This window comes from Oncorhynchus clarkii, chromosome 24 (genome assembly GCF_045791955.1).
Source record: "Oncorhynchus clarkii lewisi isolate Uvic-CL-2024 chromosome 24, UVic_Ocla_1.0, whole genome shotgun sequence".
NCBI lineage: Eukaryota > Metazoa > Chordata > Actinopteri > Salmoniformes > Salmonidae > Oncorhynchus > Oncorhynchus clarkii.
Window position 1 is genome coordinate 33,379,925 of NC_092170.1, and position 27,100 is coordinate 33,407,024.

The 27,100-nt window shown below is 46.3% G+C and overlaps 1 pseudogene; it reads left to right on the plus strand.

The window, feature by feature from the left end:
- The first annotated feature begins 1,613 nt into the window (after positions 1–1,613).
- LOC139382643 (octapeptide-repeat protein T2-like) lies at positions 1,614–18,600 on the plus strand (annotated as a pseudogene).
- Positions 18,601–27,100: the final 8,500 nt, after the last annotated feature.

A 27,100-nucleotide genomic window follows, 5' to 3' on the forward strand; every position in this document is an offset into this window, starting at 1 on the left:
TTTGGCAGTACGTCCAACCAGCCTCACAACCGCAGACCATGTGTAACCACGCCAGCCCAGGACCTACACATCCGGCTACTTAACCTGCGGGATCGTCTGAGACCAGCCACCCGGACAGCTGATGAAACTGTGGGTTTGCACAACTGAAGAATTTCTGCACAAACTGCCAGAAACCATCTCAGGGAAGCTCATCTGCATGGTTGTCCTCACCAGGGTCTTGACTTGACTGCAGTTGGCATATGCTCACCTTCGATGGCGACTGGCACACTGAGGAAGTGTGCTCTTCACGGATTAATCCCGGTTTCAACTTTACCGGCCAGATGGCAGACAGCGTGTATGGCGTTGTGTGGGCGAGCGGTTTGCTGATGTCAGCATTGTGAACGGAGTGCCCAATGGGGTTAATACGGACACAGTTGTATTTTGTTGATGGCAATGCACAGAGATACCGTGACGAGATCCTGAGGCTGCCGCCTTCACCTCATGTTTCAGCATGATAATTCACAGCTCCATGTCGCAAGGATCTGTAAAGAATTCCTGGGAGCTGAAAATGTCCCTGTTCTTGCATGGCCTGCATACTCACCATACATGTCACCCATTGAGCATGTTTTGGATGCTCTGGATCAATGTGTATGACAGCGTGTTCCAGTTCCCCCTAAGATCCAGCAACTTCGCACATCCGTTGAGTGGCACAACAGGCCACAATCAACCGCCTGATCAACTCCAGCGAAGGAGTTGTGTCGGGCTGCATGAGGTAAATGGTGGTCACACCAGATACTGACTGGTTTTCTGATCCACGCCCCTACTTTTTTTTTAAAGGTATCTGTGACAAAAATATGCATATCTGTATTCCCTGTCATGTGAAATCCATAGATGAGGGCCTAATGTGTTTATTTCAATTGACTGAAATTGTTGCATGTTGTTTATATTTTTGTTCAGTGTAGGATGAGATTTTAGCTTTATGGGAGCTACACTATTTCCCTTCTCTCAAGTAGTGTCCTGCAGACATACAGTGAGATTGAGAAAGGATAACTTTCAATGAAGGCCTGAAGGAGGGGGGCTTGAACCTTGTGGTTATGGGATGAGTGCACTACCCTACCACCTGCACAATCATATTCCATGTAAGCCAGGTTAGTTTGATATCGCACATCCATTGAGGACCTGGATTAGCTAACACAACGTGTCATTGGAACACAGGAGTGATGGTTGCTGATAATGGGCCTCTGTACGCCCATGTAGATATTCCATTTAAAAAAAACATCTGTTTCCAGCTACAATAGTCATTTACAACATTAACAATGCCTACACTGTATTTCTGATCAATTTGATGTTATTTTAATGGACCAAAAAAAAAGATTTTCTTTAAAAAACAAGGACATTTCTAAGTGACCCCAAATTTTTGAACGGTAGTGTACATGTCTACCTCCATCACTCCAGAATCCCTGCACATTGTACATATGGTATTGGAACTGACCCTGTACATAGTATGCTTCAAAAACTTGATGTGTTCTTCACATTTCTATCAGTATGTCAAAAATAATCTCTGCTCAGAGTGCTTTAGGAATATTTTTAGCAGAGAGAAGCTGGTGTGGAAGGAGCGTCTTCCACCTAGGAAGATGAAGAATTTTCAGAATATGAGGATCATGTCTCTATCAATTCAGAGTCTGACAGTGAGTTGGAAAAAGAGGATGAGATTGACCCTCAGCCAGCCCCAGGACCAGCCAGTCAGCAGCCAGCCCCAGGACCAGCCCGTCAGCAACCAGCTCATCAGCAGCCTGCAGGAGGATAAACATGGATGTAAAAACAAATGAAATTGAACCGTCTTCTTGCCCAAGGAATGAGCCAAACCGCATGGCTGCCAATGTGATAAGGATGTAACCAGGGCCGACACGGATGGAGGGACTCATGTTCAGGACATAAAGTCTTCTTTTGAACTATTCATCCCAGACATCATCCAGAAAATCATTCTGAACTGCACTAATTTGGAGGGAAGGTGTGTTTTTTGGAGCGAGTTGGAAGGAGATGGACCAAACTCATTGACATGCATACTTTGGGTTCTTATCCTTGCTGGTGTTTTCAGATCCAATGGGAATCCACAGAATCCCTGTGGGATGCAGAAACTGGCAGATAACTTTTCTGTGTAACAATGTCTCTGTAAAACTTCCACATTATTTCCAGGATTATCAATAACCGAGACGCTGCCATCAGGTCAGTGTAGTAGAGAGACAAGCTAGCTGCGATCAGGTCAGTGCAGAGAGACAAGCTAGCTGTGATCAGGTCAGTGCAGAGAGACAAGCTAGCTGCGATCAGGTCAGTGCAGAGAGACAAGTTAGCTGCAATCAGGTCAGTGTGGAACAAGTGGGTGGACCGCCTTCTCCTGTTTTACAACCCTGGGCCCAACGTTACTGTAGATGAGCAGCTTATGCCATTTAGGGTCTGCTACCCCTTCAGGCAGTACATACCGTCTAAACCCGTAAAATATGGAATAAAGATCTGGGTTGCCCGTGATGCTGCTTCATCCTATGCGTGGAACTTGAAAGTGTATACAGGGAGAAGAACCAAGCGCTGCGGGTTGTCCTGAACATGACACAAGGACTAAGTGGCCACAACATCACATGCGATAACTTTTTTACTTTTTTACTTTGCACACGCTGAGACAGGAGCTTCCTCTAAGTTTGTGTTCACGGCCGACACGTCCCTAGTTTCCTACATGACAAAGAAAGTCATAAAAATGTAGTACTCATGAGTACGCTGCATAGGGATGGGAGAATCTGTGGCCAGGAACATCAAAAACAGATTTTCTAATGGATTACAACGCCACAAAAGGAGGGGTGGACAATTTAGACAAACTGGTGACTGGCTACAACTGCAACAGAAGAACCATACGCTGGCCACTTGTGATATTCTTCAACATCTTAGACATCTCGGCGTACAACGAGTTTGTCATCTGGATGCTTTGAACCCAGATTGGAACAGAGGGAAGCTCCAGAGGAGACGGCTCTTTCTCGAGGAGCTGGGCAAGGCACTGGTAAGACCTCAAATCCAGAGGCAGCAACATATCCCAAGGACCCCAGCTACTGCTGCCATCGTGAGGAGGATTCAGGAGGAGGATGCTGGTGCCCCATCCGCCCGACCCACAGAACCAACATCTCCAATACCGGAGTGTAAGTGTGACTGAAATTGTTGCATGTGTGTGTGTATGACTCTTCTATCCTGGCCAGCTGTAACTATATATGTGAGTGAGTGAGATGTTAGTAAAATTTGTGAACTAAGTGCTTTCATCATTCTAGATCGCCGGTAGCAACAAGAAGAAGTGTTGCGATGTGTGTGGACCCAAGAAAGACAGGAAGACACAGTATGCATGCATCAAGTGCAAGAAATACATTTGCACACACTCAATAAAACTCTGTCCCTCATGTGGTGTGTAGACCGGCCTTGACTTGTGTTCAATGGGGCTCATTTATCCTTTCCATAAAATACTGTATGTAAAATGTGCCCTTCCAATTTGTTCATTTCAAAGCAATTAACATCAATAGTAATGAAAACCACGTTCATTTATATTTGTTCAAGACTAGACTTGATTTTTTCCACCCATGTCTTGATTATAATAGATTTTTGTTTGTAAAAAATCTAATTTTATCCCAAAAAACGAACAGCGCTTTTTTTTGATAAATGTGATCTAGCAGAGGTACATGGCAAATATTAACCATGTATACTGTCTATATGAACCATGTATGCTGTCTATATTAACCATGTATGCTGTCTATATGAACCATGTATACTGTCTATATTAACCATGTATACTGTCTATATTAACCATGTATACTGTCTATATGAACCATGTATACAGTCTATATTAACCATGTATACAGTCTATATGAACCATGTATACTGTCTATATTAACCATGTATACTGTCTATATTAACCATGTATAGTGTCTATATTAACCATGTATACTGTCTATATGAACCATGTATGCTGTCTATATTAACCATGTATACTGTCTATATTAACCATGTATACTGTCTATATGAAACATGTATACTGTCTATATTAACCATGTATGCTGTCTATATGAACCATGTATGCTGTCTATATGAACCATGTATACTGTCTATATTAACCATGTATACTGTCTATATTAGCCATGTATACTGTCTATATGAACCATGTATACAGTCTATATTAACCATGTATAGTGTATACTGTCTATATTAACCATGTATACTGTCTATATTAACCATGTATAGTGTATACTGTCTATATTAACCATGTATGCTGTCTATATTAACCATGTATGCTGTCTATATTAACCATGTATGCTGTCTATATTAACCATGTATGCTGTCTATATTAACCATGTATGCTGTCTATATGAACCATGTATACTGTCTATATGAACCATGTATGCTGTCTATATGAACCATGTATGCTGTCTATATTAACCATGTATGCTGTCTATATTAACCATGTATGCTGTATATAATGCTTGTAATTGATATGTCAACAACTAAGTATTAAGTATTTTAATGTAAATTGTTATAGCTGTATTGTGTCCCCGGTGATGCATTGGGCAGACCCCACCACCCATTGGATAGCCCTGCGGTAGCGGGCGGTGCAGGTACCGTAACAGGCGGTGATACAGCCCAACAGGATGCTCTCAATTGGGCATCTGTAAAAGTTTGTGAGGGTCTTAGGGGCCAAGCCAAATTTCTTCAGCCTCCTGAGGTTGAAGAGGTGCTGTTGCGCTTTCTTCACCACACTCTGTGTGAGTGGACCATTTCAGATCGTCAGTGATGTGTACGCAGAGGAACTTGAAGCTTTCCACCTTCTCCACTGCTGTCCCGTCAATGTGGATAGGGAGGTGCTCCCTCTGCTTTTTCCTGAAGTCCATGATCAGCTCCTTCATTTTGTTGACGTTGTGGGGAGAGGTTATTTTCCTGGCACCACTCTGCCAGGCCCCTCACCTCCTCTCTGTAAGCTGTCTCGTCATTGTTGGTAATCAGACCTACTATGGTTGTGTTGTCTGGCCACACAGTCATGGGTGAACACAGGAGTACAGGAGGGGGCTGAGCACACACCCTTGTGGAGCCCCAGTGTTGAGGAGGTGTTGTTTCCTACCGTCACCACCTAGGGGCGGCCCGTCAGGAAGTCCAGGACCCAGTTGCACAGGGCGGGGTACAGACCCAGGGCCCGAGCTTGATGATGAGTTTGGAGGGTACTATGGTGTGGAAGGCTGAGCTATTGTCAATGAACAGCATTCTTACATAGGTATTCCTCTTGTCCAGATGAGATAGGGCAGTGTGCAGTGCGATGGTGATTGCATCGTCTGTGGATCTATTGGGGCGGTAATCAAATTCAAGTGTGTTTAGGGTGTCAGGTAAGGTAGAGGTGATATGATCCTTAACTTGCCTCTCAAAGCACTTTATGGTGACAAAAGTGAGTGCTATGGGAAGATAGTCATTCAGTTCAGTTACCTTTGTGACTTTCTGAATGCACTTTATCAAATCGAATGTTATGGGTCACCTTCACATATTTAGCAGATGTTATTGCGGTTTTAGCTAAATGCTACACCTGTCAGGTGGATGGATTATCTTGATAAAGGAGAAATGCTCACTAACAGGAATGTAAACTCATTTTGTGTGTATGGAACATTTCTGGGAACTTTGGGGACCAATGCTTTACATGTTGCATTTTATAGTTTTGTTCAGTCTCTTGCATTCCTTTTCAATTCCTTCCAAAGTACCCAAGTACATGAACCTGTTTACCTGTCCCCCCTCGTTGCTCCTGCTACAGGACCATGCTCTTCTTCTCTCTGGTTGTCAGTCAGTTGTTATATGGGTATGGTAGACACTAGGTGGCGGTGTTCTACACCGTGGAGGTGGTGCCTACCTCTAGTCCTCTGTGAACGCACTGTCTGCTGAATGTCTACCCACCTTGCCTCAGGTGATCAATATATTACCATGGAGAAATAAAGAGCAACAGATGCTGTGCCCTCTGAGGACAGGAAGGAAATGACAAGGCGGATAGACACTTGAATCAATGGAAGCAGATTGATGGTGTTTACAGTGGTGTGATTGATTAAGGCGCACCATAGTGTGTATGTGTATGTGTGTGTGTGTATGTGTTTGTAAATATGAGGTGTCGTCAGGGAATGGCAGAACAAACACTGCTGCAGGGAGATAAGGCCTGTGACGTAACCACTCGGGATAGAGTTTAGCACAGTTAAATTCCTGCCTGCAGAACACACATATACTCACTTACCTTACACCATACATATGCCATGCACACAAGAAAATGAGTAGTGGGATCCATGTTATCTCCTGAGCAGCTGTGTTGACTTCATAAACATACAGTGTGAGTTGTGTGTAATGGTAACGGATGAGCTTCCTGGAGGAAATCATCTCAACTCTCTCTAAATATATTTCTTTCTCTCTCATCTTCCCCTCCATGTCTGCTCTCACTCTGTCTCATCTCTGTTCTCCTTCCTCCCTCCCTCTCTCTCTCACCTCATCTCCCCCTCATTACCGCTTTCCTCCCTCCCTCTCTCTCACCTCATCTCCCCCTCATCCCCGTTCTCCTCCCTCCCTCTCTCTTACCTCATCTCCCCTTCTGTCGCCGCTCTCCTCCCTCTCTCTTACCTCATCTCCCCCTCATCACCGTTCTCCTCCCTCCCCCTCTCTCACCTCATCTCCCCCTCATCACCGTTCTCCTCCCTCCCTCTCTCTCACCTCATCTCCCCCTCATTACCGCTCTCCTCCCTCCCTCTCTCTCACCTCATCTCCCCCTCATCACCGCTCTCCCTCCCTCTCTCTCACCTCATCTCCCCCTCTGTCGCCGCTCTCCTCCCTCTCTCTTACCTCATCTCCCCCTCATCACCGTTCTCCTCCCTCCCTCCCTCTCTCTCACCTCATCTCCCCCTCATCACCGTTCTCCTCCCTCCCTCTCTCTCACCTCATCTCCCCCTCATCACCGCTCTCCCTCCCTCTTACCTCATCTCCCCCTCATCACCGCTCTCCCTCCCTCCCTCTCTCTCACCTCATCTCTCCATCACCGCTCTCCCTCCCTCCCTCTCTCACCTCATCTCTCCATCACTGCTCTCTCTTACCTCATCTCCCCTCCACCGGCGCTCTCCTTCCTCCCTCTCTCTCACCTCATCTTACCTAGTTTTGCATATTTTAATCAGGCCTAGTAATTTCTGTCACCTTCAGGAGGTTTCAGGCAAGGGCAAGGACAAGACAAAGTGGGCTACGTAGAAAGGTGCAGCAAGGTCATTGATGGCTACAAGAAGCATTTGTTATCTTGGCAATAGCTGTGCAATCAAATACTAGCGCGGTCTAGGCACCGTATCTCAGTGCAACAGGCATCACTACAGTCACTGGTTTGAATCCAGGCTGTATCACATCCGGCTATGATTGGGAGTTCCATAGGGAGGTGCACAATTGGCCCAGCGTCGTCTAAGTTTGGCCGGGGTAGACCATCCTTGTAAACAAGAATTTGTTGTTAACTGAAGTTAAATAAAGTTCTCTAGTTAAATAAAGGTTAAATACATTTTCAGAACCCTTGACTTTTTGCACATTTGGTTACGTTACAAACTTATTCTAAAATTGATTAAATACTTTTTCCCCTCATCAATCTACACATGTTGTGCAAGGCTGTTGTCACCAACACTCAGCTTTGTGAATATAATGCTTTGATATGACTGTTTCTGCTTGTTTGTCGATTTGTCATTTGTCATTTGTCACATAATGACAAAGTGAAAACCAATTTTTTGGAAATTTTACAAAATAAAAAATAAATAAACACAAATGCCTAACTTACAGTGTCTTGCGAAAGTATTCACCCCCCTTGGCATTTTTCCTATTTTGTTGCCTTACAACCAGGAATTTAAATATATATTTTTGGGGGGGGTTTGTATCATTCGATTTACACAACATGCCATCACTTTGAGATGCAAAATATTTTTTGTGGTGAAACAAACAAGAAATAAGACAAAAAAACGTGCCTAACTAGCGTGCATAACTATTCACCCCCCCCCCAAAGTCAATATTTTGTAGAGTCACCTTTTGCAGTAATTACAGCTGCAAGTCTCTTGGGGTGTGTCTCTTTATGCTTGGCACATCTAGCCACTTTGATTTTTGCCCATTCTTCAAGGCAAAACTGCTCCAGCTCCTTCAAGAAGTAAAGGGTTCCACTGGTGTACAGCCATATTTAAGTCGTACCACAGATTCTCAATTGGATTGAGGTCTGGGCTTTGACTAGGCCATTCCAAGACATTTAAATGTTTCCCCTTAAACCACTGAAGTGTCCCTTTGGCAGTATGCTTAGGGTCATTATTCTGCTGGAAGGTGAACCTCCGTCCCAGTCTCTGGAAGACTGCAACAGGTTTCCCTCAAGAATTTCCCTGTATTTAGCTCCATCCGTCATTCCTTCAATTCTGACCAGTTTTCTAGTCCCTGCCGATGAAAAACATCTCCACAGCATGATGCTGCCACCACCATGCTTCACTGTGGGGATGGTGTTCTCGGGGTGATGAGAGATGTTGGGTTTGCACCAGACATAGCGTTTTCCTTGATGGCCAAATAGCTCAATTTTAGATTCATCTGACCAGAGTACCTTCTTCAATATGTTTGGGGAGCCTCCCACATGATGCCTCTCTGATTAATGCCCTTATTGCCTGGTCTGTGAGTATTGGTGGGCGGCCCTCTCTTGGCAGGTTTGTTGTGGTGCCATATTCTTTAAATTTTTTATAATGGTTTTAGGGGCTCCGTGGGATGTTCAAAGTTTCTGATATTTTTTTATAACTCAAATCTGTACTTCTCCACAACTTTGTCCCTGAACTGTTTGGAGAGCTCCTTGGTTCTTAATGCTGCCGCTTGCTTGGTGGTGCCCCTTGCTTAGTGGTGTTGCAGACTCTGGGGCCTTTCAGAACAGGTGTATATATTCTGAGATTATGTGACACTTAGATTGCACACAGGTATACTTTATTATTTAACTAATTATGTAAATTCCGAAGGTAATAGGTTGCACCAGATCTTATTTAGGGGCTCCACAGCAAAGGGGATGAATACATAATCACACACAACTTTTCAGTTGGTTTTTTTAGAATTTTTTAAACAAGTTATTTCCTTAATTTCACTTCACCAATTTGGAATATTTTGTGTATATCGATTACATGAAATACAAATAAAAATCCATTTAAAGTACAGTTTGTAATGTAACAAAATAGGAAAAACACTAAGGGGGATGAATACTTTTGCAAGGCACTGTACATAAGTAGTCTCCAAATTCAGCTGAGGTGCATCCTGTTTCCATCGATCATCCCTGAGATGTTTCTACTACTTGATTGGAGTCCACCTATTGTAGATTCTATTGATTGGACATGATTTGGAAAGGCACACACATGGCTATATAAGGTCCCACAGTTGGCAATGCATGTCAGAGCAAAAACCAAGCCATGAAGTTGAAGGACTTTTCCGTAGAGCTTCGAGACAGGATTGTGTCGAGACACAGATCTAAGGAAGGGTACCAAACTGCAGCATTGAAGGTCCCCAAGTACACAGTGACCTCCATCATTCTTAAATGGAAGATGTTTGGAATCACCAAGATTCTTCCTAGAGCTGGCTGGCTGCCTGGCAAAACTGAGCAATCAGGGGAGAAGGGCCTTGGTCAGGGAGGTGACCAAGAACCCGATGGTCGCTCTGACAGAGCTCTAGAGTTCCTCTGTGGAGATGGGAGAACCTTCCAGAAGGACAACCATCTCTGCAGCACTCCAACAATCAGGCCTTAATGGTAAAGTGGCTAGAGGAAGCCACTCCTCAGTAAAATGCACATGGCAGCCCGCTTGGAGTTTGCCACAAGGCACCTAAAGACTCAGACATGAAAAACAAGATACTCTGGTCTGATTAAACCAAGATTGAAAGTCTTGGGAAAAGCTGGCACCATTCTTATTGTCACGATCATCGTGGTGAGGAGACCAAGGCGCAGCGTGATATGAATACATGTTCTATATTTAATGAAGAACGACCACTGAAACAAACTTAGAAAACAACGTGACGCTATATAATCTAAATGTGCAGACACAGGCAACTAGACATAGATAACAACCCACGAAATACCCAAAGAAGATGGCTTCCTAAATATGGTTCCCAATCAGAGACAACGATAAACAGCTGCTTCTAATTGAGAACCAATCTAGGCAACCATAGACTTACATAAACACCTAGATGGTAAACAACCCCATAACCCTACAAAACCCCTAGACAGTACAAAAACACATACATCACCCATGTCACACCCTGACCTAACCAAAATATATAAAGAAAACAAAGAATACTCAGGTCAGGGCGTGACACTTATGATGAAACATGGCGGTGGCAGCATCATGCTTTGGGGATGTTTTTCAGCGGCAGGGACTGGGAGACTAGTCAGGATCGAGGGAAAGATGAACGGCGCAAAGGGGACTGAATGTCCTTGAGTGGCCCAGCCAGAGCCCGGACTTGAACCCGATCGAACATATCTGGAGAGACCTGAAAGAGACCTTTGCAGCGACGCTCCCCATGCTTCAAGTGCTTCAACAAAGTACTGATAAAGGGTCTGAATACTTATGTAAATGTGATATTTCAGGGGGGGTTCACCTGCAGATGATCCTGCAGGTGAACAAGCCGCATGTGGAGGTTCTGCGCTGGCTTGGTTACGTGTGGTCTGCGGTTTAGAGGCCGGTTTGACGTATAGCCAAATTCTCTAAAACAATGTTGGAGGCGGCTTATGGTAGAAAAATTAACATTAAATTATCTCGCAACAGCTCTGTTGGACACTCCTGCAGTCAGCATGCCAATTGCATGCTCCCTCAAAACTTTAGACATCTGTGGCATTGTGTTGTGTGACATTTTAGAGTGGCCTTTTATTGCCCCCCAGCACAAGGTGTACCTGTGTAATGATAATGCTGTTTAATCAGCTTCTTGATATGCCACATGGATTATCTTGGCAAAATAAAAATGTACACTAACAGGGATTTAATGATATTTGTGCACAACATTTGAGATAAATAAGCTTTTTGTGCATATAGAAAAATTCTGGGATACTTTATTTCAGCTCATGAAACATGGGACCAACACTTTACATGTTGCGTTTATATTTTTACTTGTTTGAGAGAGCGAGATAAATAAATATTAAGAACATAATTCCTAATATTGAGTTGCACCCTCCTTTTGCCCGTAGAACAGCCTTTATGTGTCACGGCATGGATTCTACAAGGTGTCGAAAGCGTTCCACAGGGGTATATACTGTATTTATACTGTATTTTATTTTAGTTGGGGGGACAAAATCCACTGCGGGCCAAATGCCCTAAGAGAACAAGCAGCTTTGCAATTTAGTCAAGATGGGGTTGACCGGAAGGGTTCTACGCGCTTGGTTTATAAAGTGGTGTGTGGTGTTCTTATTCAGCTGTCTCGTCTATGAAAGGTACATTTTTTTCTCTCCAAATCAAATTGTATTAATCAGGTAGACATTTTCCAGCAGGTATAAAAGGTGACATTATTGTAGTGAGGGTGTGTTTCTAGGACATTGGATCAATAGAGCCCCACTCTTAATTAGGTCTGAATGACGCACAGCCTGTGTCAACATCGCCAAACACGGATCAATAACCAGGCTTTTCAGGTTTCTGTCCAGGATGGGGGCGATGATGTGTAAGGCAGGGGGAGGCCTGGAGGGGTGCTCTGCCCTCCTTTGGATTTTGGCGTTGAACAACTTACCTGCAATCTAGAGACAAATAAAAATGTTACATAGTGGCACAGTGCCCGTCTTACATTCTCGTGCTGTCACACACCTTCCCTTATTAGATGTAGCTCCCCTGTGTGTGTTTGTGTCTGTCTGTGTGTAGAGAGAGAGAGAAAGTGTTTGTATTTGAAAAGGGAGAGAGAAGGAGAGAAGGACAGGGAAGACAGAAGGAGAGGAGAAAGAGAGAGGAGAGGAGGCAGAGAGAAGGAGTGGGGGCAGAGAGGAGAGGGCAGATAGAAGGAGAAGGGAAGAGAGAAGGAGAAGAGGAAAAGAGAAGAGGAGGATGCAAAGAGAAGGAGAGGGGCAGAGAGAAGGAGAGGAGACAGAGGGAAGGAGATGAAGTAGAGAGAATGAGAGGAGGCAGAGAGAAGGAGAGGAGGCAGAGAGGAGAGGGCAGATAGAAGGAGAAGGGAAGAGAGAAGGAGAAGAGGAAAAGAGAAGAAGAGGATGCAAAGAGAAGGAGAGGGGCAGAGAGAAGGAGAGGAGACAGAGGGAAGGAGATGAAGTAGAGAGAATGAGAGGAGGCAGAGAGAAGGAGAGGAGGCAGAGAGGAGAGGGCAGATAGAAGGAGAAGGGAAGAGAGAAGGAGAAGAGGAAAAGAGAAGAAGAGGATGCAAAGAGAAGGAGAGGGGCAGAGAGAAGGAGAGGAGACAGAGGGAAGGAGATGAAGTAGAGAGAATGAGAGGAGGCAGAGAGAAGGAGAGGAGGCAGAGAGGAGAGGGCAGATAGAAGGAGAAGGGAAGAGAGAAGGAGAAGAGGAAAAGAGAAGAAGAGGATGCAAAGAGAAGGAGAGGGGCAGAGAGAAGGAGAGGAGACAGAGGGAAGGAGATGAAGTAGAGAGAATGAGAGGAGGCAGAGAGAAGGAGAGGAGGCAGAGAGGAGAGGGCAGATAGAAGGAGAAGGGAAGAGAGAAGGAGAAGAGGAAAAGAGAAGAAGAGGATGCAAAGAGAAGGAGAGGGGCAGAGAGAAGGAGAGGAGACAGAGGGAAGGAGATGAAGTAGAGAGAATGAGAGGAGGCAGAGAGAAGGAGAGGAGGCAGAGTGAACGAGAGGAGGCAGAGAGGAAAGGGGCAGAGAGAAGGAGAGAGGGAGGCAGGAAGTATTGAGATATGCTGTCTGAGAGAGGAACGTTTTTAAAGTTAGAGCTACAGGGAGAAGAGCTTGGTTCTGTTAAGCTGACAGTTTGTCTCATCTTCACTCAGTAGGTACTCTAACATCTCCTGAGTAAGCTTCACTTTAAAAGCGTGGCAGAATAAGCAGACTTAAGACACAGACACACTCACACAGACAGTGACGCACACTGTCACTTACGTATGCAAACCAAACTCTGCTAGATACAGACATGGACAGTACACACATGCACGCACACACACACACACACACACACACACACACACACACACACACACTTTTCTCTCTAAGCTCTGTGTGTCAGAAGGGAATGCTGTTTTCTTCATCCCTGGTTTGACTGAGAGGTTCATGAAGAGGTGTGTCTGAATGAGGGGGGAAGAGAGTGGTGTTTAAACCTTGCTTTTAACTTGGGCTTTTGACAGACACTCACATGCATGAACACACACTGTGTGAGAGAAAAGAGATTGAGAAGTAGAGCGTAGAAACGGATGAGGGGATGACTTACAGTGGGGCAAAAAAGTATTTAGTCAGCCACCAATTGTGCAAGTTCTCCCACTTAAAAAGATGAGGCGTGTAATTTTCATCATAGGTACACTTCAACTATGACAGACAAAATGAGAAAAAAAAATCCAGAAAATCACATTGTAGGATTTTTTATGAATTTATTTGCAAATTATGGTGGAAAATAAGTATTTGGTCACCTACAAACAAGCAAGATTTCTGGCTCTCACAGACCTGTAACTTCTTCTTTAAGTGGCTCCTCTGTCCTCCACTCGTTACCTGTATTAATGGCACCTGTTTGAACTTGTTATCAGTATAAAAGACACCTGTCCACAACCTCAAACAGTCACACTCCAAACTCCACTATGGCCAAGACCAAAGAGATGTCAAAGGACACCAGAAACAAAATTGTAGACATGCACCAGGCTGGGAAGACTGAATCTGCAATAGGTAAGCAGCTTGGTTTGAAGAAATCAACTGTGGGAGCAATTATTAGGAAATAGAAGACATACAAGACCACTGATAATCTCCCTCGATCTGGGGCTCCACGCAAGATCTCACCTCGTGGGGTCAAAATAATCACAAGAACGGTGAGCAAAAATCCCAGAACCACACAGGGGGACCTAGTGAATGACCTGCAGAGAGCTGGGACCAAAGTAACAAAGCCTACCATCAGTAACACACTACGCCGCCAGGGACTCAAATCCTGCAGTGCCAGACGTGTCCCCCTTCTTAAGCCAGTACATGTCCAGGCCCGTCTGAAGTTTGCTAGATAGCATTTGGATGATCCAGAAGAAGATTGGGAGAATGTCATATGGTCAGATGAAACCAAAATATAACTTTTTGGTAAAAACTCAACTCGTCGTGTTTGGAGGACAAAGAATGCTGAGTTGCATCCAAGGAACACCATACCTACTGTGAAGCATGGGGGTGGAAACATCATGCTTTGGGGCTGTTTTTCTGCAAAGGGACCAGGACGACTGATCCGTGTAAAGAAAAGAATGAATGGGGCCATGTATCGTGAGATTTTGAGTGAAAACCTCCTTCCATCAGCAAGGGCATTGAAGATGAAACGTGGCTGGGTCTTTCAGCATGACAATGATCCCAAACACACCGCCCGGGCAACGAAGGAGTGGCTTCGTAAGAAGCATTTCAAGGTCCTGGAGTGGCCTAGCCAGTCTCCAGATCTCAACCCCATAAAAAATCTTTGGAGGGAGTTGAAAGTCCGTGTTGCCCAGCAACAGCCCCAAAACATCACTGCTCTTTTCACAGTGTGTGAAAACCTTGTGAAGACTTACAGAAAACATTTGACCTCTGTCATTGCCAACAAAGGGTATATAACAAAGTATTGAGATAAACTTTTGTTATTGACCAAATACTTATTTTCCACCATAATTTGCAAATAAATTCATAAAAAATCCTACAATGTGATTTTCTGCATTTTTTCTTCTCATTTTGTCTGTCATAGTTGAAGTGTACCTATGATGACAATTACAGGCCTCTCTCATCTTTTTAAGTGGGTGAACTTGCACAATTGGTGGCTGACTAAATACTTTTTTGCCCCACTGTATCTGGGGGAGGGAGGTGTTTAACTGTTTAGGAAAAGAGGGATGAGGGGTTAACTTCTCTGGGGAAGGCAGATGTTTAACTGTTTAGGAGAAGAGGGATGAGGGGTTAACTTCTCTGCAGAAGGCAGATGTTTAACTGTTTAGGAGAAGAGGGATGAGGGGTTAACTTCTCTGCAGAAGGCAGATGTTTAACTGTTTAGGAGAAGAGGGATGAGGGGTTAACTTCTCTGGGGAAGGCAGATGTCAAACTGTTTAGGAGAAGAGGGATGAGGGGTTAACTTCTCTAGAGAAGGCATATGTCAAACTGTTTAGGAGAGGAGGGATGAGGGGTTAACTTCTCTGGGGAAGGCAGATGTTTAACTGTTTAGGAGAAGAGGGATGAGGGGTTAACTTCTCTGGGGAGGGCAGATGTCAAACTGTTTAGGAGAAGATGGATGAGAGGAGAGGGAGCTAAAGGTGCAGCTGTTATCTTTGGAAGTTGGATATGTTATTCTGTTCTCTGTGAAAGATAACAGTTTAACTGTAATTATTTCCTCTGGTCTCTCTCACTCTCTCTCTCTCTTCCCTCTCTCCCCCTTCCCTCCCCTGTCTGTATCTGCAACTGTAGATGATGCAGGACTAGGTTGGCTCAGGAAGTCTTACCAGAGGATGAGAATTAATTTCCCCCTGGTGAGATAATAAAGTTGATCTGAATCTGAGAGAGAAGGCACAGAGAAAGCAGTGCATTATGGAGGTCCGAGTGGCAGAACAATATTGGGTGAGAGTACACACACACACACACACACACACACACACACACACACACACACACACACACACACACACACACACACACACACACACACACACACACACACACACACACACACACACACACACACACACACACTCTCAACCATCACTCAACTCAACTCTCAAGCACACGCAGGTTGACAGACACATAGTCCATACAAAAAACACCTGTAAACATCCTGTTTCCATTGATCATTCTTGAGATGTTTCTACAACTTGATTGGAGTTCTTTTGTGGTAAATTCAATTGATTGGATATGATTTGGAAAGGCCCACACCTATATACGTCTACATACACACGTCTATGTAAGGTCCCACAGTTGACAGTGCATGTTAAAGCAAAAACCAGGCCATGAGGTCGAAGGAATTGTCCGTAGAGCTCCGAGACAGGATTGTGTCGAGGCACAGATCTGGGGAAGGGTACCAAAACATTTCTGCAGCATTGAAGATCCCCAACAACACAGTGGCCTCCATCATTCTTAAATGGAAGAAGTTTGGAAACACCAAGACTCTTCCTAGATCTGGTCGCCTGGCCAAACTGAGCAATCGGGGGAGAAGGGCCTTGGTCAGGGAGGTGACCAAGAACCCAATGGTCACTCTGACAGAGATCTAGAGTTCCTCTGTAGAGGTGGGAGAACCTTCAAGAAAGACAACCATCTCTGCAGCACTCCACCAATCAGACCTTTATGGTGGAGTGGCCAGACGGAAGCCACTCTTCAGTAAAAGGTTCACCTTCCAACAGGACAACAACTCTAAGCACAAAGCCAAGACAACGCAGGAGTGGCTTCGGGGCAAGTCTGAATATCCTTGAGAGACCCAGCCAGAGCACGGACTTAAACCCAATCGAACATCTCTGGAGAGACCTGAAAATAGCTGTGCAGCAACGCTCCCCATCCAACCTGACTGAGCTTGAGAGGATCTGCAAAAAAGAATGGGAGAAACTCCCCAAATACAGGTGTAGCGTCATACCCAAGAAGAATCAAGGCTGTAATCACTGCCAAAGGTGCTTCAATATAATACAGGTGGTCTGAATACTCATGTAAATGTGCTATTTCAGTTTTTATTTATTTTTTATTTGCTAAAATATCAAATAAACTGTATTTGCTTTGTCATTACGGGGTATTGTGTTTAGATTGATGTGGGAAAAAAATATTTAATACATTTTAGAATAAGGCTGTAACGTTATAAAATGTGTCAAAGGTCAAGGTGTCTGAATTCTTTCCGAAGGCGCCCTAAAGCACTACAGGTCATCTCTCCTCTCACTTATTCCATCATTTTTTTTTAGATTGCAAGGTCTTACAGATTGTTTTTTTGTTAACATTCTCTCATGCACAGAAATCCCACAACATGCATCCTTCCATACACAGTCCTACTGACAGACGCACTCCCACTACCTATCTCTCTGGTTAATTCCCTCTCTGCAGTGTTGACGCTAGTCTGAAAGGCTCTCTGTCTGTCAAACGTTAGAAGGCTTCTAACTAAGTGCAACTTAGGTACACTGCAACGCACCGTAACAACATCATGTCACTCAGCTCACCTGTGTGTGTATGTATTATATGGTCAATTGTGTTTGTTTGTTTCTCACCTGCAGTCCATGGAGAAGTTTCTGAAGAGGATGGATGAGGATGAGATGGATACAAGAGAGGAGAGGAAGGGAAGGGTTGGGCAGAGGGAGAGGAAAAGGGTGGAGAGAAGAGGAAGATGGGAGAGATGGAGAAAGATGGAGGAGAGGACAGTAATAGGCAGAGAGAGGTGGTGGAGGGGATGGATAGCGAGAGGTGGAGGAGACCAGACAAGGGTAGGGACTCCTTATCTGGAGAGAAAGAGAGTGACAAAGGAAAGTGAAAGAGAGAGAGATGGAGAGGGGGATCGAGAGAGGAATAGAGATTGTCACTGGGACAGACATCAGGATGGGGGTAGTAGCAGAGATAAAGATGGTGATAGATATGGAGGAAGAGACCGAGAAAGGGGTGGAGAGAGGGCTGGAGGTACATCTAGTGACTGGGATAGAGAGAGGGATGGAGGTACATCTAGTGACTGGGATAGAGAGAGGGATGGAGGTAGACCTAGTGACTGGGATAGAGAGAGGGCTGGAGGTAGACCTAGTGACTGGGATAGAGAGAGGGCTGGAGGTAGACCTAGTCACTGGGATAGAGAGAGGGATGGAGGTAGACCTAGTGACTGAGATAGAGAGAGGGATGGAGGTAGACCTAGTAACTGAGATAGAGAGAGGGCTGGAGGTAGACCTAGTGACTGAGATAGAGAGAGGGCTGGAGGTAGACCTAGTGACTGAGATAGAGAGAGGGCTGGAGGTAGACCTAGTGACTGGGATAGAGAGAGGGCTGGAGGTAGACCTAGTGACTGAGATAGAGAGAAGGCTGGAGGTAGACCTAGTGACTGGGATGGAGGTAGACCTAGTAACTGAGATAGAGAGAGGGCTGGAGGTAGACCTAGTGACTGAGAGAGAGAGGGCTGGAGGTAGACCTAGTGACTGGGATAGAGAGAGTGATGGAGGTAGACCTAGTGACTGGGATAGAGAGAGGGATGGAGGTAGACCTAGTGACTGAGATAGAGAGAGGGCTGGAGGTAGACCTAGTGACTGGGATAGAGAGAGTGATGGAGGTAGACCTAGTGACTGGGGTTCCATGGGTTTCCTGAAACCTGGGTCTGACAATGAGTCTGAACGGAAGAGCAGTGGACCGGTCTGGAGGAATAGCAGATCCGGACAGAAATCTGCTTCAGGAAAAACGATGCAGGATAAAGAGAGGGAATCTGGGAAAACTTCTGTAATGTCCACTCCTGACCAGGGTCATAGCAGCAACAGGCCTCAGTGACATAATTCAGGTCAGATGTCACAGTCTCCATAGCACTGTTCCAACTGTCCTGCAAATCATTTTGGCTTCCTCTCTCCCCTGTACTAATCACTCATCTAACCTGCTTGGATATGTAAGCAAGAGTTCCAGTAAGATCCATAGATATGCATGTTGGTGACAAGGGCAGGTTATCATGCTTGAATAACAAGTGCAGGTAAATATGCTTGGATGACCAGGGCAGGTTAATATACTTGGATGACCAGGGCAGGTTAATATGCTTGGATGACCAGGGCAGGTTAATATGCTTGGATGACCAGGGCAGGTTAATATGCTTGGATGACCAGGGCAGGTTAATATGCTTAATATCCTGTCTCAGCCTCCAGTATTTATGCTGCAGTAGTTTATGTGTCGGGTGGCTTGGGTCAGTTTGTTATATCTGGAGTACTTCTCCTGTCCTATTCGGTGTCCTGTGTGAATTTAAGTGTGCTCTCTCTAATTCTCTCTTTCTCTCTTTCTTTCTCTCTCTCGGAGGACCATGCCTCAGGACTTCCTGACATGATGACTCCTTGCTGTCCCCAGTCCACCTGGCCGTGCTGCTGCTCCAGTTTCAACTGTTCTGCCTATTTATTATTCGACCATGCTGGTCATTTATGAACATTTGAACATCTTGGCCATGTTCTGTTATTATCTCCACCCGGCACAGCCAGAAGAGGACTGGCCACCCCACATAGCCTGGTTCCTCTCTAGGTTTCTTCCTAGGTTTTGGCCTTTCTAGGGAGTTTTTCCTAGCCACCGTGCTTCTACACCTGCATTGCTTGCTGTTTGGGGTTTTAGGCTGGGTTTCTGTACAGCACTTTGAGATATCAGCTGAAGGGCTAATAAATAAATGTGATTTGATTTGATGACCAGGGCAGGTTAATATGCTTGGATGACCAGGGCAGGTTAACATGCTTGGATGACCAGGGCAGGTTAACATGCTTGGATGACCAGGGCAGGTTAATATGCTTGGATGACCAGGGCAGGTTAATATGCTTGGATGACCAGGGCAGGTTAATATGCTTGGATGACCAGGGCAGGTTAATATGCTTGGATGACCAGGGCAGGTTAATATGCTTGGATGACCAGGGCAGGTTAATATACTTGGATGACCAGGGCAGGTTAATATGCTTGGATGACCAGGGCAGGTTAATATGCTTGGATGACCAGGGCAGGTTAATATACTTGGATGACCAGGGCAGGTTAATATACTTGGATGACCAGGGCAGGTTAATATGCTTGGATGACCAGGGCAGGTTAATATGCTTGGATGACCAGGGCAGGTTAATATGCTTGGATGACCAGGGCAGGTTAATATGCTTGGATGACCAGGGCAGGTTAATATGCTTGGGTGACCAGGACAGGTTAATATGCTTGGATGACCAGGGCAGGTTAATATGCTTGATGACCAGGGCAGGTTAATATGCTTGGATGACCAGGGCAGGTTGATATGCTTGGATGACCAGGGCAGGTTAATATGCTTGGATGACCAGGGCAGGTTAATATGCTTGGAAGACCAGGGCAGGTTAGTATGCTTGGATGACCAGGGCAGGTTAATATGCTTGGATGCACAACATTTCAACTGAATAGGTTGTAACAGTCCTAGAGACGTTTAGCTATTGGCTAGACTGAACTTGTAGAAGCATTCTTCCAATCCCCAGAATATTCTCTGAATATCTGAACTCTGAACCTGAAGTCATTTATTCTCTGTAAGACTAAGATATAAGTTTTCTACGCACACACTGTCCTTGACCCTGGCCCTGTCTACTGATTGGGAAAACGTTCTCATTACTTCATCCAAACTTTAAAATGACCCCTCAGATGATTCTCTCCTCCATTTGACCTCCTCCCCCTTTTTTACTCTCAATCATTCCCTCTGCTCATCAGTCTTCACAGCGATCGTTCCAAAGGGGCAGTAGCTGTTCCAAAGGGGCAGTAGCTGTTCCAAAGGGGAAGTAGCTGTTCCAAAAGGGAAGTAGCTGTTCCAAAGGGGAAGTAGCTGTTCCAAAGGGGCAGTAGCTGTTCCAAAGGGGCAGTAGCTGTTCCAAAGGGGCAGTAGCTGTTCCAAAGGGGCAGTAGCTGTTCCAAAGGGGCAGTAGCTGTTCCAAAGGGGAAATAGCTGTTCCAAAGGGGCAGTAGCTGTTCCAAAAGGACAGTAGCTGTTCCAAAGGGGCAGTAGCTGTTACAAAGGGGCAGTAGCTGTTCCAAAGGGGCAGTAGCTGTTCGAAAGGGGCGGTAGCTGTTCCAAAGGGGAAGTAGCTGTTCCAAAGGGGCAGTAGCTGTTCCAAAGGGGAAGTAGATGTTCCAAGGGGAAGGAGCTGTTCCAAAGGGGCAGTAGCTGTCCGAAAGGGGCAGTAGCTGTTCCAAAGGGGAAGTAGCTGTTCCAAAGGGGCAGTAGCTGCTCCAAAGGGGCAGTAGCTGTTCCAAGGGGAAGGAGCTGTTCCAAAGTGGTTGTAGCTGTTCCAAAGGGGCAGTAGCTGTTCCAAAGGGGCAGTAGCTGTTCCAAAGGGGCAGTAGCTGTTCCAAAGGGGAAGTAGCTGTTCCAACGGGAAGTAGCTGTTCCAACGGGAAGTAGCTGTTCCAAAGGGGAAGTAGCTGTTCCAAAGGGGAAGTAGCTGTTCCAAAGGGGCAGTAGCTGTTCCAAAGGGGAAGTAGCTGTTCCAAAAGGGCAGTAGCTGTTCCAAGGGGGAAGTAGCTGTTCCAAAAGGGCAGTAGCTGTTCCAAAAGGGCAGCAGCTGTTCCAAAAGGGAAGTAGCTGTTCCAAAGGGGCAGTAGATGTTCCAAAAGGGCAGTAGCTGTTCCGAAGGGGCAGTAGCTGTTCCAAAGGGGCAGTAGCTTTTCCAAAGGGGCAGTAGCTGTTCCAAAGGGGCAGTAGCTGTTCCAAAGGGGCAGTAGCTGTTCCAAAGGAGCAGTAGCTGTTCCAAAAGGGCGGTAGCTGTTCCAAGGGGCCAGTAGCTGTTCCAAAAGGGCAGTAGCTGTTCCAAAAGGTCAGTAGCTGTTCCAAGGGGGCAGTAGCTGTTCCAAAAGGGCAGTAGCTGTTCCAAAGGGGCAGTAGCTGTTCCAAAAGGGCAGCAGCTGTTCCAAAAGGGCAGTAGCGGTTCCAACAGTAGCTGTTCCAAAAGGGCAGCAGCTGTTCCAAAAGGGCAGTAGCTGTTCCAAGGGGGCAGTAGCTGTTCCAAAGTGGCAGTAGCTGTTCCAAAAGGGCAGTAGCTGTTCCAAAAGGGCAGTAGCTGTTCCAAAAGGAATGTAGCTATTCCAAAGGGTAAGTAGCTGTTCCAAAGGGGCAGTAGCTGTTCCAAAGGGGCAGTAGCTGTTCCAAAGGGGCAGTAGCTGTTCCAAAGGGGCAGTAGCTGTTCCAAAGGGGCAGTAGCTGTTCCAAAGGGGAAATAGCTGTTCCAAAGGGGCAGTAGCTGTTCCAAAAGGACAGTAGCTGTTCCAAAGGGGCAGTAGCTGTTACAAAGGGGCAGTAGCTGTTCCAAAGGGGCAGTAGCTGTTCGAAAGGGGCGGTAGCTGTTCCAAAGGGGAAGTAGCTGTTCCAAAGGGGCAGTAGCTGTTCCAAAGGGGAAGTAGATGTTCCAAGGGGAAGGAGCTGTTCCAAAGGGGCAGTAGCTGTCCGAAAGGGGCAGTAGCTGTTCCAAAGGGGAAGTAGCTGTTCCAAAGGGGCAGTAGCTGCTCCAAAGGGGCAGTAGCTGTTCCAAGGGGAAGGAGCTGTTCCAAAGTGGTTGTAGCTGTTCCAAAGGGGCAGTAGCTGTTCCAAAGGGGCAGTAGCTGTTCCAAAGGGGCAGTAGCTGTTCCAAAGGGGAAGTAGCTGTTCCAACGGGAAGTAGCTGTTCCAAAGGGGAAGTAGCTGTTCCAAAGGGGAAGTAGCTGTTCCAACGGGAAGTAGCTGTTCCAAAGGGGAAGTAGCTGTTCCAAAGGGGAAGTAGCTGTTCCAAAGGGGCAGTAGCTGTTCCAAAGGGGAAGTAGCTGTTCCAAAAGGGCAGTAGCTGTTCCAAGGGGGAAGTAGCTGTTCCAAAAGGGCAGTAGCTGTTCCAAAAGGGCAGCAGCTGTTCCAAAAGGGAAGTAGCTGTTCCAAAGGGGCAGTAGATGTTCCAAAAGGGCAGTAGCTGTTCCGAAGGGGCAGTAGCTGTTCCAAAGGGGCAGTAGCTTTTCCAAAGGGGCAGTAGCTGTTCCAAAGGGGCAGTAGCTGTTCCAAAGGGGCAGTAGCTGTTCCAAAGGAGCAGTAGCTGTTCCAAAAGGGCGGTAGCTGTTCCAAGGGGCCAGTAGCTGTTCCAAAAGGGCAGTAGCTGTTCCAAAAGGTCAGTAGCTGTTCCAAGGGGGCAGTAGCTGTTCCAAAAGGGCAGTAGCTGTTCCAAAGGGGCAGTAGCTGTTCCAAAAGGGCAGCAGCTGTTCCAAAAGGGCAGTAGCGGTTCCAACAGTAGCTGTTCCAAAAGGGCAGCAGCTGTTCCAAAAGGGCAGTAGCTGTTCCAAGGGGGCAGTAGCTGTTCCAAAGTGGCAGTAGCTGTTCCAAAAGGGCAGTAGCTGTTCCAAAAGGGCAGTAGCTGTTCCAAAAGGAATGTAGCTATTCCAAAGGGTAAGTAGCTGTTCCAAAGGGGCAGTAGCTGTTCCAAAGGGGCAGTAGCTGTTCCAAAGGGGCAGTAGCTGTTCCAAAGGGGCAGTAGCTGTTCCAAAGGGGCAGTAGCTGTTCCAAAGGGGAAATAGCTGTTCCAAAGGGGCAGTAGCTGTTCCAAAAGGACAGTAGCTGTTCCAAAGGGGCAGTAGCTGTTACAAAGGGGCAGTAGCTGTTCCAAAGGGGCAGTAGCTGTTCGAAAGGGGCGGTAGCTGTTCCAAAGGGGAAGTAGCTGTTCCAAAGGGGCAGTAGCTGTTCCAAAGGGGAAGTAGATGTTCCAAGGGGAAGGAGCTGTTCCAAAGGGGCAGTAGCTGTCCGAAAGGGGCAGTAGCTGTTCCAAAGGGGAAGTAGCTGTTCCAAAGGGGCAGTAGCTGCTCCAAAGGGGCAGTAGCTGTTCCAAGGGGAAGGAGCTGTTCCAAAGTGGTTGTAGCTGTTCCAAAGGGGCAGTAGCTGTTCCAAAGGGGCAGTAGCTGTTCCAAAGGGGCAGTAGCTGTTCCAAAGGGGAAGTAGCTGTTCCAACGGGAAGTAGCTGTTCCAAAGGGGAAGTAGCTGTTCCAAAGGGGAAGTAGCTGTTCCAACGGGAAGTAGCTGTTCCAAAGGGGAAGTAGCTGTTCCAAAGGGGCAGTAGCTGTTCCAAAGGGGAAGTAGCTGTTCCAAAAGGGCAGTAGCTGTTCCAAGGGGGAAGTAGCTGTTCCAAAAGGGCAGTAGCTGTTCCAAAAGGGCAGCAGCTGTTCCAAAAGGGAAGTAGCTGTTCCAAAGGGGCAGTAGATGTTCCAAAAGGGCAGTAGCTGTTCCGAAGGGGCAGTAGCTGTTCCAAAGGGGCAGTAGCTTTTCCAAAGGGGCAGTAGCTGTTCCAAAGGGGCAGTAGCTGTTCCAAAGGGGCAGTAGCTGTTCCAAAGGAGCAGTAGCTGTTCCAAAAGGGCGGTAGCTGTTCCAAGGGGCCAGTAGCTGTTCCAAAAGGGCAGTAGCTGTTCCAAAAGGTCAGTAGCTGTTCCAAGGGGGCAGTAGCTGTTCCAAAAGGGCAGTAGCTGTTCCAAAGGGGCAGTAGCTGTTCCAAAAGGGCAGCAGCTGTTCCAAAAGGGCAGTAGCGGTTCCAACAGTAGCTGTTCCAAAAGGGCAGCAGCTGTTCCAAAAGGGCAGTAGCTGTTCCAAGGGGGCAGTAGCTGTTCCAAAGTGGCAGTAGCTGTTCCAAAAGGGCAGTAGCTGTTCCAAAAGGGCAGTAGCTGTTCCAAAAGGAATGTAGCTATTCCAAAGGGTAAGTAGCTGTTCCAAAGGGGCAGTAGCTGTTCCAAAAGGGCAGTAGCTGTTCCAAAGGAGAAGTAGCTGTTCCAAAAGGGCAGTAGCTGTTCCCAATCTCAGTTATCACTTCACTCACCTTAGAACACTCACTCAATTAACTGGATTTTCTCTCGTTCATATTCACTCTGTCTCTCTCTTTTTCTCTCCCTCTCACTCTATCTATTCCCATATCTCTCTCCCATCTCTCCCCATGCATCTATTCCTCTCTCTTTCCATCACCTTTCTCTCACCTCCCTCTGTCCTTATTGCTCCACTGCTCCCCCTTCTCTCTCTATCATTAGCTACTCTAAGTCATTAAGTTAAACCTGCACCCAGAAGCCCTTTAAACCTCGGCAGCGTGAAATGAAGGTGCCATTTTAGAAGAAATTGAAAACTGTGAGAAGACAGAAGAAGACTGTTTCTGACACAAGATGACCATCAGAAAGTAAGAAACAGGGAGAGGGGTAGAAAGAGATAGAGAGCAGGTAAATGGGCAGGAAAGTTAGAGAAGGGTGGAACTGGAGGGAGGCATAGAGAGAGAGAACCATCATGGGAGAAGTGAGCAGAACAATCTGTTAAGCGCTGTTGATTTGTGAGGGGGTAAGCTCTGGGACAGCCATGAGGTTCTGATGGATCGGTGTGGTTGTTCCCATGCTGCTAAGCCTAAATTTAGTAGAACCTCTTGGACATCTGTCTAACACACACAGACACACACACACACACAGACACACACAGACACACAGACACACACACACACACACACAGACACACACACACACACAGACACACACACACACGCACACACGCACGCAGGTCTCTGATGTGTCCAATTTGTACTTCATTGTCTTTGCTTAATTGAACTTCTCCCCTGTGTCTCACACACACACACACACACACACACACACACACAGACACACACACACACACACACACACACACACACACACACACACACACACACACACACACACACACACACACACACACACACACACACACACACACACACACACACACACGCATGTCTCTGAGGTGTCCAATTTGTACATCATTGTCTTTGCTTAATTGAACTTCTCCCCTGTGTCTCCCCTGTGTCTTCAGGAGGAAGAGGTACCAATCCTCACAGATGAAGAGAGGAACAAACTGGGGGCCAGGCTGGTGAAGGCAGAGATCATGGCTAACACGGTGAGGTCATCCACATGGGTGCTGTGTTTCCTCTCCTCATCCTAGACACTCAAAAAAAGACACAGACACTTCCCCATTGCCCACGCTTTCCATACACCCTGTGCCCATAGGCCCTTCCTCTAGCGTATCAGGTCCCACAGCTCTCTCTCGTTCTCCTTATCACAGTAACAGACACATTTTATAGCATTCTACATGCTTTCCATACACCCTGTGCCCATAGGCCCTTCCTCTAGCATATCAGGTCCCACAGCTCTCTCTCGTTCTCCTTATCACAGTAACAGACACATTTTATAGCATTCACTCTGTCCACTCAACCCCCATCCATCTCAGTATATCCATACAGGTTTTACTGGCCTCAGAGTACTATATAACACACATTTATACCAGACAATTTTACTGGGACTTGACTATTCTATAGCAGACTACTAAGTGCCCCTGGTTTGATAGACTGAATTGGTGTGTGTGTGTTTTTGGTAATTGCCTCTTAACTATGTGCTTTCATAGCCTATAGAATAACAGCATTGACATCTGTCACTAAAGACAGGCTTCAGAGGACTGAGTGTGGATGTGGCCACTACTCTCCTTCTATATCCCCTTCAGAGGACTGAGTGTGGATGTGGCCACTACTCTCCTTCTATATCCCCTTCAGAGAACTGAGTGGATGTGGCCACTACTCTCCTTCTATATCCCCTTCAGGAGTCATATGAGACAGAGGGTTAGAAGGTGGTGGTGGTAGGAGTCATATGAGACAGAGAGTTAGAAGGTGGTGGTGGTGGTTGTAGGAGTCATATGAGACAGAGGGTTAGAAGGTGGTGGTGGTGGTTGTAGGAGTCATATGAGACAGAGGGTTAGAAGGTGGTGGTGGTAGGAGTCATATGAGACAGAGAGTTTGAAGGTGGTGGTGGTGGTGGTGGTGGTGGTGGTGGTGGTAGGAGTCATATGAGACAGAGAGTTAGAAGGTGGAGGTGGTAGGAGTGGTGGTGGTGGTGGTGGTGGTAGGAGTCATATGAGACAGAGGGTTAGAAGGTGGTGGTGGTGGTGGTGGTGGTGGTGGTGGTAGGAGTCATATGAGACAGAGAGTTAGAAGGTGGTGGTGGTGGTTGTAGGAGTCATATGAGACAGAGGGTTAGAAGGTGGTGGTGGTAGGAGTCATATGAGACAGAGAGTTTGAAGGTGGTGGTGGTGGTGGTGGTGGTGGTAGGAGTCATATGAGACAGAGAGTTAGAAGGTGGAGGTGGTAGGAGTGGTGGTGGTGGTGGTGGTGGTGGTAGGAGTCATATGAGACAGAGGGTTAGAAGGTGGTGGTGGTGGTGGTGGGAGTCATATGAGACAGAGAGTTAGAAGGTGGTGGTGGTGGTGGTGGTGGTGGTGGTAGGAGTCATATGAGACAGAGAGTTAGAAGGTGGTGGTGGT